Source organism: Arachis hypogaea, chromosome 16, assembly GCF_003086295.3.
Source record: "Arachis hypogaea cultivar Tifrunner chromosome 16, arahy.Tifrunner.gnm2.J5K5, whole genome shotgun sequence".
NCBI lineage: Eukaryota > Viridiplantae > Streptophyta > Magnoliopsida > Fabales > Fabaceae > Arachis > Arachis hypogaea.
Genome location: NC_092051.1, coordinates 51,434,867 through 51,445,659, shown reverse-complemented (window position 1 = coordinate 51,445,659; position 10,793 = coordinate 51,434,867). Strand labels below are relative to the sequence as shown.

General features: G+C 41.0%; 1 non-coding gene across 1 annotated transcript; it reads left to right on the top strand.

Moving 5' to 3' along the window:
- Nucleotides 1–10,159: 10,159 nt before the first annotated feature.
- On the top strand, nucleotides 10,160–10,263 carry LOC112760331 (small nucleolar RNA R71). The gene has a single exon (XR_003180777.1). It is a non-coding gene; the product is annotated as a small nucleolar RNA R71 (small nucleolar RNA).
- The last annotated feature ends 530 nt before the right edge of the window (nucleotides 10,264–10,793 follow it).

The following is a 10,793-nucleotide window of genomic DNA, read 5'->3' as shown; positions in this document are numbered from 1 at the left end:
TCTTAAGGGCGTGTTTCAACACCAGCACTTGAACCAACTGGTTCGGAGTGTGCTGAAAGCTTATCTAAAGAGTCGCCCCTCACAAAGCACTTAGCCTAAATGCAATAAACCCGAGAGAAGGGAAGATCAATGAATAAGATCTCATAGGATGTAATCAAGCGAGTATTCAAGAGCATGATAAGGACCTGAAAACCAGTAAAGGAATGAACCTAAGTTGCTATGCATGAAACCCATAGGCCAAAACTTGACATCTATATAAAGACTTGTTTCTCTGTTCTTTCATCCATCATTCTTATGTTTCATACTTGCTTAGGGACAAGCAGCTTTAAGTTTGGTGTTGTGATGCCAGGCATCTTGGCCAGTTTCACTGACCTTTTTCTTTACTATTTTAGGGTAATTCATGCATTTTCTCAGTAAATAAGAAGTTTGGGTGAATATACAGTTACATCTTGATCAGCAACATTGTGAACTTTGCATGATTCATGAGAATTATCATGAATGAATAATAAAATGGATGATGCATGAACTCATGCTTGAAACAAAGCTTTGATGCACCTTATTGTTGATTTCAGACAAAGGAAGCAAAAAGAGCCATGTTAGCAGCCACGTTAGTCCACTAACGTGGAATGGAGCAAGCTTGCAATGTTAGTGTAAAGTTACACCAAAACGCCTTCAAAAGCCATCATAACCCATGTTATTGCTACGTTAGTATATTACGTGGGAACTAACGTGGAAGAAAAAGAAGCTCCAACATTAGTGGTAAAATAAACACCACTAACGTCCAAAAGGCCACACATAGCCACGTTAAGAGTCACGTTAATCTAATTAACATGAACTCTAACGTGGAATAAGAAGAGATCGCCAACGTTAGTGACACTCACCTTTGTCACTAACGCTATCAGGCCAAGATTGCCTACGTTACTGTCACGTTAAGACCACTAACGTAAATGGTAATGTGGAGCAAGGGATGCTATGCCAATGTTAGTGACACTAACATTTGTCACTAACGTTGGAGATGGCAAGCACACCCACGTTGTGGTCACGTTAATGCTATTAACGTGAAGCACTAACGTGGAAGAAGGGCGTTTTGAAGCGTTAGTAGAAAGGTAAGTGTTACTAACGCCCTCGAGTTTTGGAATGCCACGTTAAGGGCCACGTTAGTTACACTAACGTGGATCATTAACGTGCGAAAGAGGGACAAGGAGCAGCGCTATTGGTAAAAGTATGTGCCAATAACGCTTGCGAAAGGCTAAGAGGCTACGTTAGTAGTCACATTAGTACCACTAACGTTGAAGTTAACGTGATCAACTGGTTTGGAACATTAGTGACAAAGTTATCGTCACTAACGCTTTCGAACCCAAGTTCACACTTAACGTTAACGCCACTAATGTCCTAACTAACGTCCTACCATGCCTAACTCACATTTCTGCAAGCAAGCTGAGCCATGAAGATTAACTGCTTCACTAAGTTAAGGCCAATCAAACTTGAAGAGTAATAGAAATAGAAGAGTAGTAAATAGATATTTAATTAAAGAGGCTGTATTTGGAACTCTTTGTTATTTTCTTTCTCTGTAACTTTGATGCACGAAAACTTGTCTCTCAACAATCTCCCTTCGGCAAGTGTACCGAAGTTGTCGTCAGTAAAACTCACAATAGAGTGAGTCGAATCCCATAGGATGATGATCAAGCAACTTTAATTAGAAGAATGTTCTAGTTGAGCGAATCCAGGATTTGGTTGAGAGTTGTAGAAATAAAATGCAGGAATGTAAATAACAGAAAAGTAAATGCTAGAATTAAAGGACTGGAAGTAAATGACTGAAAATAAATTGCAGAATTGTAAATGGGAATGGGGGATTTGCTCATAAAAGTAAATGGCAGAAATTAAAGAGAATGGGTAAGATCAGAGATGGGGATTTCATTGGGCTTAGGAGATGTTGCAACTCTCTGGATCAAGTTCATTTTCATCTCTTCTTCAATCAATGCACTCATTGATCTCCTTGGCAATCTTAATGATTGAATTACAATTTCTTGCAATTCAATCTCTCAAATCTTGGTCAATAGCCAATTCCTTAGTCAATTACTCATGAGAAGAGATGAAGTATGGTCACTGATTATACCACATGCATTTCCCAAACCAAGTATTGAGAGGGTTATAGTCACATACCCATCCAAACCCAATTTGGTCCAGCATGAGAAAGCATTTCTAGCTTGATCTCTTCATTCCTCTTCCAAGGTTCAAAAGAGATCCAAGTTTGAATAGCTTCTCTTCCAAGATAACTACTCAATTGGATGAAGATCGAAAGCTTTCAAGTAAAATCAAGAGGAAAGATAGAAGAAGAATAATGAAGATTAGTATTGATCCATCAAATTACAACAGAGCTCCCTAACCCAATGAAAGGGTTTAGTTGTTCATAGCTCTTGAAAATGAAAACAAAGATGGAGAATACATCATAAAACTAGAAATTGCAAAGAAAGTAAAATACAGAGAGTAGTTCTCCTTTTTCCCACAGCTTCCAGAACTCTTTACAATTCAAAGCTACTCCTATATATACTACTCTTCTCAGCTTCTAGTTTACTCTTCAAGTCTTGGGCCTTTGGATCTTGAGTTTGAAGCAGTTCTTTTCTTCATTGGGCTTGGCTTTATTTGCAGAGAGAAAGTGCTAAGTGGGCAGAGTCTTCAGCTCAGGACGTTAGGGGTGTTAATATTTAGTGAGAATATAAGTTCGAGAACGTTAGTGACACTAACATTGTCACTAACGTTCCAATGCACCCTTTGCCTTACGTTAAAACCCACGTTAACTAGGTTAACGTGGCTTTTAACGTTGCCTTGTTAATCCTTCGAGAACGTTAGTGACACTCAACATTGTCACTAACGTTTCAGTGTGCCCTTCTGTTTCACGTTAAAGCCCACGTTAACTAGGTTACGTGGCTTCTAACGTGGTCCTTGCAACCTTCGAGAACGTAGTGACACTCAACATTGTCACTAACGTTCCAATGTGCCCCTGGGTCTCACGTTAGAGTCCACGTTAACTAAGTTACGTGGCCTCTAACGTAGCCCTCTTTAGCCATCCCAACGTTAGTGACAATGTTGAGTGTCACTAACGTTGGCTCATCCTTCATCCCTCATCGTTAGCTTCCACGTTAACTAAGTTATCGTGGAGGTTACGTGACTCTTGGGGTTGTGTGGTTGCTTCAACGTTAGTGACAATGTTGAGTGTCACTAACGTTGTCGACAACTCTTCATCCTTTACGTTAGTTCCCACGTTAACCAAGTTAACATGGGAGTTAATGTGGTACTTTGCACCATAGGCCAACGTTAGTGACAATGTTGAGTGTCACTAACGTTGGCTTCTCTTCCCCCTTAACGTTAGAGGCCACGTTAACTAGGTTAACGTGGCTTCTAACGTGGCCACTTATAGTGTCACTAACGTTAGCTCAACTTCTCTTCTCCACGTTAGAGTTCACGTTAACTTAGTTAACGTGACTCTCTAACGTGGGCATTGATGGCTTTTTGAGAATGTTATTGGCAATCACTTTTCTCATTAATCTTGCAAGTTACCTCCCCTTTTCTTGCTTCCTTTTGGTCCTGAAATCAAGCAATAAAGTGCAACAAAGCTCTAGTCCAAGTCATGAGTAATGCAACATAATATTTGTCACTAAACTCATGCAAAATCCTCATGAAATTATGTAAAATGCACAATGTATGCTTGAGTCAAGGCATAAGTGAATATTTACCCAAAACTAGCTTATTTCCTAAAGAAATGCATGAAACTAACCTAAAAACAGTAAAGAAAAGGTCAGTGAAAACTGACCAAAATGCCCTGGGATCACAACACCAAACTTAAAGCTTGCTTGTCCCTAAGCAAGTACTGGAACAAGAGAATGATGAATGGAATATCCAGAGGAATGAGTCATCCTTGTGGAAGTCATATTACTGATTTTATGGTGGTTTCATGCATAGCAACTTAGGTTCATTCCATTACTGGCTTTCAGACCTTTATTCTGTCCTAAAACACCCACTTTGTTCATATCCCATGAGACTTTTATTCATTGATCCTTTTCTTGTTATTACAAGGGTTGTTTGTGTTATTTAGGCTAAGTGCTCTGTAAGGGGCAACTCTTTAAGATAAGCTTTCAGCCAACACTCCCGAACCAGTTGGTTCAAGGTGCTAGGTGTTGAAGCACCCCTAAGGACTTACTCCCTCAAGTCTCTCCCCCATACATACACACCACAGGCATATAGTTTATTTATTTTCTTTCTTGAGACCTTGGTGTCCAGCACCTCTTTGGGTTACTAAATGCTCTGTAGTGAGGGTTACTCTTGATAGTGGATTTTCAGCTGATAATCCCGAGTTAGTTAACCCAAGTTACCAAGTGATAAGGCACCCCTAAGAGCTTATTCATCCAAGTAGATCCCTCACACAGGAGCACCACAGACACTTGCCTCAAGCTTAAAACCATTGATGCCTAGCCTTATTGCTTACTCTTTTTCTTTTGTTTTTCACTTCCATTGTTCTTTCCCTTTTCTCTTCTTAGGATCTTGTTATTAACTTAGTCTCATGAGTGTATCCAAAGCAAAGTATTCAGGATAGATAGTTGTCCTCCTAGCCTTGTGGTTGAACCAACTTAGCTAACTTATGACTACCCCAAAGATTCATGAATGCACTTCCACAATATAAACTCCACTCTGGTCTTTTACAAACATAATCATTCTCTTTTTATTTGATTTAAAAGGGACAAATTTACAAGTAGGTTAAGTGATGGTGCAGTGACATTTAAACCAGAAATCATGGACCTATTCAGAAGGAAAACTTAAAAGACAGAATTTAAAAAGGGTTCAACTGCGAGTAACTACAAATCAAAAGTGCATTCGGACTTCCAACTTTCAACAATTCTAAGTACAATGGAATTAGGCAACAATACAACCTTCGGGTGATGATCTCTGGTCCCCTCTTTCTTTGTCATCATCCTAGTTTTTGCTGCCTCACTTCTTTGGGTGAAGGTGCACCATTTCCTTATAAGATTCCTACAAGGTTACTGGAAGTTGCTTGTTCCCAAAGCACTTGAGACATAGTTAGCTTACATGTATGCTTGTGCCTCTTGAACTCAATTTGGTGTGTGAACACCAAACTTAGTTCTTTGCCCCAGTACACAAAGCAATGATCACCTATAGTCTAACTACATCTAAGTGGTTTCTCTTGGTTGGATGGAGCTAGCAATGTTCTTTGGGAGTAGAGTGTAATTCTAACCAATGTCCTTTAGTGGAACACCAAACTTAGAATTACACTATCACTCTTGGGTTGTTCTGGTGTGGAACACCAAACTTAGCTCCTTACAATACAGGGGAAACAACTTGTGACTTTTATTGAAATAAAGATGAAAGTGAAACTACCTGAGGTTGGGTTGCCTCCCAACAGAGCGCTCTTTTATCGTCGCTAGCTTGACGAGTCCTTAACTTACTTGAGATGGTACTTTACTCTGGGGTCTTCCCCCATGTTGCCCAGATAATGCTTGAGTCTTTGTCCATTCACTGTAAAAGTCCTCTCTGAACCTTTATCCGTGATTTCGATGTGGCCATAGGGTGATACTTTTGTAACCAAGAAAGGTCCGGACCACCTTGACTTGAGTTTTCCTGGGAACAGTCTTAGTTTAGAATTGTAAAGGAGTACTTGCTGCCCTTTTTCGAAACTCCTGGGTGCCAAATGCATGTCATGTTTTCTCTTTGCCTTCTCTTTATATATCTTAGTGTTTTCATAGGCTTGTGACCTGAATTCCTCCATCTCTTACAGCTGCAAGATTGTTTTTGCACCAGCAGCAATGCTGTCAAAATTTAGTATCTTGATAGCCCAAAGAGCTTTGTGTTCCAGCTCCAGTGGTAAATGACAAGCCTTCCCATAGACTAATTGATACGGAGACATTCCAAGTTGAGTTTTGAATGCTGTTCTGTATGCCCACAGAGCATCATCCAACTTCTTCGACCAATCCTTTCTAGATGCGCCCACAGTCTTTTCCAGGATCCTCTTCAGCTCTCTGTTGGATATCTCAGTTTGCCCACTTGTTTGAGGATGGTAAGGTGTGGCTACTTTGTGTTTTACCCCATATTGTAAGAGGAGAGCTTCTAGTGGTTTGTTACAAAAGTGGCTCCTTCCATCACTGATGAGGGCTCTTGGGACTCTAAACCGGCTAAAGATATTCTTCCTGAGGAAGTTCATGACTACCTTGTTATCATTAGTTGGGGTTGCAATAGCCTCTACCCACTTGGAAACATAATCTACTGCTACCAGGATGTAATTGTTTGCATATGAGGTTGGGAATGGTCCCATGAAATCAATTCCCCACACATCAAATAGTTCAAGTTCCAAGATGAAATTTTGTGGCATGGCGTTTCTTTTGGGCAGGTTTCCAGATCTTTGGCATTCATTGCAGCTTTTTACTAGTTCCTTGGCATCCTTAAAAAGAGTGGGCCAAAAGAATCCGCTTTGTAACACCTTTGCTGCAGTTCTGTCCCCTCCAAAGTGCCCGCCATAGCATGAACCGTGGCAGTTCCACAGGACTTCTCTCCCTTCCTCTTCCGAAACACATCTTCTAAGAATTCCATCTGAACATTTCTTGAAGAGATATGGCTCGTCCCAGACAAAGTATTTTGCATCATTCATGAGCTTCCTCTTTTGATGTTTATTAATCCCTGGGGGTAATGCCCCAGTTGCCTTGAAATTTGCAATATCTGCGAACCATGGTGCTTTATGAACTGTCATCAACTGCTCATCAGGGAAGAGCTCGTTCACATTTGTATCATTTTCTCCACCTTGATCATGAGGGATTCTAGATAAGTGATCTGCCACCTTGTTCTCCATTCCCTTCTTGTCTCTGATTTCAATATCAAATTCCTGCAACAGTAAGATCCACCTTATTAGTCTTGGCTTTGATTCTTGCTTGGAAAACAAATATTTAAGTGCTGTGTGATCTGTAAAAACAATCACTTTAGCACCAATGAGGTATGATCTAAATTTGTCAAATTCAAAAACTATTGCTAGCAACTCCTTTTCAATAGTGGTATAATTTCTTTGAGTTTCATTAAGGACTTTGCTAGCATAGTATATCACACGAACTAGGTTATCTTTCCTTTGTCCTAACACTGCCCCAACTGCAAAATCAGATGCGTCGCACATCAATTCAAATGGTAGGTTCCAATCAGGTGGGGAAATGATAGGAGCAGAGGATAACCTCATTTTCAAATGTGCAAATGCTAGCATGCATGTTTCATCAAAGATGAATGGTGTATCAGATACAAAGAGATTGCTTAAGGGCTTGGCTATCTTTGAAAAATCTTTAATAAATCTTCTGTAAAAACCAGCATGCCCTAAAAAACTTCTAATTGCCTTGACATCACTGGGTGGGGGTAGTTTTTCAATAAGTTCTACTTTAGCTCTATCAACCTCAATGCCTTGGTGAGAGACTTTGTGACCAAGGACTATTCCCCCTGTCACCATGAAGTGGCATTTTTCCCAGTTCAAGACCAAATTGGTCTCTTGCCATCTTTTCAATACCAAGGCGAGGTGATGTAGGCAACTAGGAAAAGAATCTCTGAATACCGAGAAATCATCCATAAAAACTTCAATGAATTTTTCTATCATATCTGAAAAGATAGAAAGCATGCAGCGTTGGAAAGTTGCAGGGGCATTACATAACCCAAATGGCATGCGCCTATAGGCAAACACTCCATACGGACAGGTAAATGAGGTTTTCTCTTGGTCTCTTGGATCAACCACTATTTGGTTGTATCCTGAATAACCGTCGAGAAAACAATAATAAGCGTGCCCTGCAAGTCTTTCCAACATCTGATCCATGAACGGAAGGGGAAAATGGTCCTTTCGTGTAGCCTCATTGAGTTTCCTGTAGTCTATGCACATCCGCCATCCTGTGACGGTCCTTGTAGATATGAGCTCGTTCTTCTCATTGGTAACCACAGTGATCCCTCCCTTCTTTGGTACAACATGTATGGGGCTAACCCAAGGGCTGTCCGAAATTGGGTATATGACTCCTCCTTGCCAAAGCTTCATAACTCTTTCTGTACCACTTCTTTCATGATTAGGTTCAGCCTTCTTTGGGATTGAATGGATGGCTTGGTGTCATCTTCCAACAGTATTTTATGCATGCATATGGCTGAACTGATTCCCTTCAAGTCAGCAAGGGTCCATCCAATGGCATCCTTATGCTCCCGCAACACCTTGAGTAGCTCGTCTTCTTGATCTTGACTGAGGGATGAATTTATGATCACTGGGTAGTTTTCATTTTCTTCTAGATATGCATATTTGAGAGTGGGTGGCAATGCTTTGAGTTCAGGTTTGGGTGCTTCTGATTTTTCGTTCCCTTCCTTTGGTGCATCTGGTATATGTATTTCTGCTGTAACTGCCTCTTCACTTGATTCAGCTTCTTCCTCCACCAATCTCTCATTCTCTTCAGGTTCATCTTCTTCAAAATTCTCCTGCACTTCATCCTCAAGTGCATCTAACCTCATGCATTCCCCCAATTGTTCCGGTGGGTAACTCATGGCCTTGAACACATTGAATGTCATCTTTTCATTGTGTAATCGCAGGGTGAGGTCACCCTTCTGAACATCGATGACAGCCCCAACAGTGGCCAAGAATGGCCTTCCCAAGATGATGGAGGTCTTGGCGTCTTCCTGCATGTCCAGCACCACAAAATCTGCTGGGAATATGAAATCTCCTACTTTTACTAGAAAATCCTCGACTATCCCGTGAGGGAATTTGAACGACCGATCTGCCAGTTGTAAAGCCATTTTTGTTGGTTTAGCCTCCTCAATTTTCATCTTTCTCATCATAGCTACTGACATCAAATTGATGCTGGCCCCTAAGTCACAAAGAGCTTTTTCTACTGTGATTTCTCCTATAATGCAAAGGATCTGAAAACTCCCAGGATCCTTCAGTTTCTGAGGTAGTTTATGCTGAATGATAGCACTGCACTCTTCAATTAGTATCACAGTTTCATTGTTCTTCCAACTTCTCTTCTTAGTCATTAGCTCCTTCAAAAACTTGGCATAAAGTGGCATTTGTTCTATGGCTTCGGCAAATGGTATGTTGATTTGTAGTTTCTTGAAGATTTCCAAAAATCTCAAGAATTAGTTGTCATCTTCCTTTTTCTTCAATAGCTGGGGGTATGGAGCTCTTGAGATGTTTAGTTGGGGTATCTTCTTTTCTTTCTGCAGACTTAGCGTGGGGGGTTGCATTCCATCTTGCTCTTCTCCCTTTTCATTTGAGCCTTCTTCTTGTGGTTTATGTTCCTTAAGTTCCTTCCCACTCCTAAGTGTGATAGCTTGACACTCCTCCCTTTTGCTTGAATGGGCATCATAGCAAAAATTGTGGTTAGGAAGTTGCTTAAACAGATAGCTGATTTGTGTTTCCAGTTTTGTGATGGTAGCATTTTGATTCTGCATGTTTGACTGCACTTCCTCTCTGAATGCTTTACTGTCTTAAATGTCTCTGCATAATCCTTCAATGAAGGTTTCAATCTTAGAGAGCTTGTCATCAATTGATGAGTGGTTCGGAGCAGATGTGCTGTTTTGGTTTTGATAAGGATGTGGAGAAGTGTTGTTGTGGGGGTGTTGAGATGTCCTCTGGGTGAATTGCTGGTGAGTTGCATTGTTGTTGGAGTTGTAACGTCTCTGGTCTTGGTTTTGATCTTGCTCACTTCCCCACCCAAAGTTTGGGTGGTTTCTCCATCCAGGATTGTATGTCTTGGAGTATGGATCATAGTTTTTCCTTGGTGAATTCCCAATGTAGTTGGCTTGCTCTTGACTCCCCTCTGTTTCTTCGTTTACTCCTTCTTGTGTTGTTGATTAAGTGGAGATTGCTGCTACTTGGTTCCTCTCCATCTTCTTGGTGAGGTCAGCCAGCTGCTGGGTAATGAGCTTGTTTTGGGCCAACAGAGCATCTACATTGTTTAGCTCCATCACTCCTCTTGTGTTCCCTCTTTCGGAAGCATAGAAGTAGTTATTTTCTGCTACTATTTCCATAACATCTATGGCTTCCTCAATGGTCTTTTTCTTGTTCAAGGATCCTCTAGATGAATGGTCTACTGCCTTCTTTGACTCATAAGAGAGCCCTTCATAGAAAATGTGCAGCTGGACCCATTCGTTGAACATGTCAGGTGGACACCTCCTTGTTAAGTCCTTGAACCTTTCCCATGCTTCATATAGAGTCTCACCATCTTGTTGCCTGAAAGTTTGAACCTCAGCTCTCAGCCTATTGATTCGTTGAGGAGGGTAGAATCTTGCTAAGAATTTGTTCACCACATCTTCCCAAGTTGTCAAGCTCTCCCTTGGGAAGGATTCCAACCACTTGGCTGCCTTGTCCCTGAGTGAGAAGGGAAATAAGAGCAGTCTATAGGCGTCAGGATGAACACCATTAGACTTCACTGTGTCACATATTCTCAGGAAGGTGGTTAAATGTTGATTGGGGTCTTCTTGAACACTTCCTCCAAACAAACAGTTGTTCTGAACAAGGGTGATGAGCTGTGGTTTAAGTTCAAATTTGTTGGCATGGATTGTTGGCTTTTGGATGCTACTTCCACAATTGCCTGGGTTTGGATTGATGTAAGAGCCCAAAACTCTTCTATCCTCCCCAGCATGATTTGCTCCACCTCCTCTGCCATGGTTGTGAGTCTCTTCTTCATGATGATTTTCCATGTTTTCTTCCATGTTAGGTTCAAAGTATTCCTCAAAGTGTTCCTCCTCTTCTTCAGCACCAACTACTCGTTTTTCTTTTGCCTCCCTCC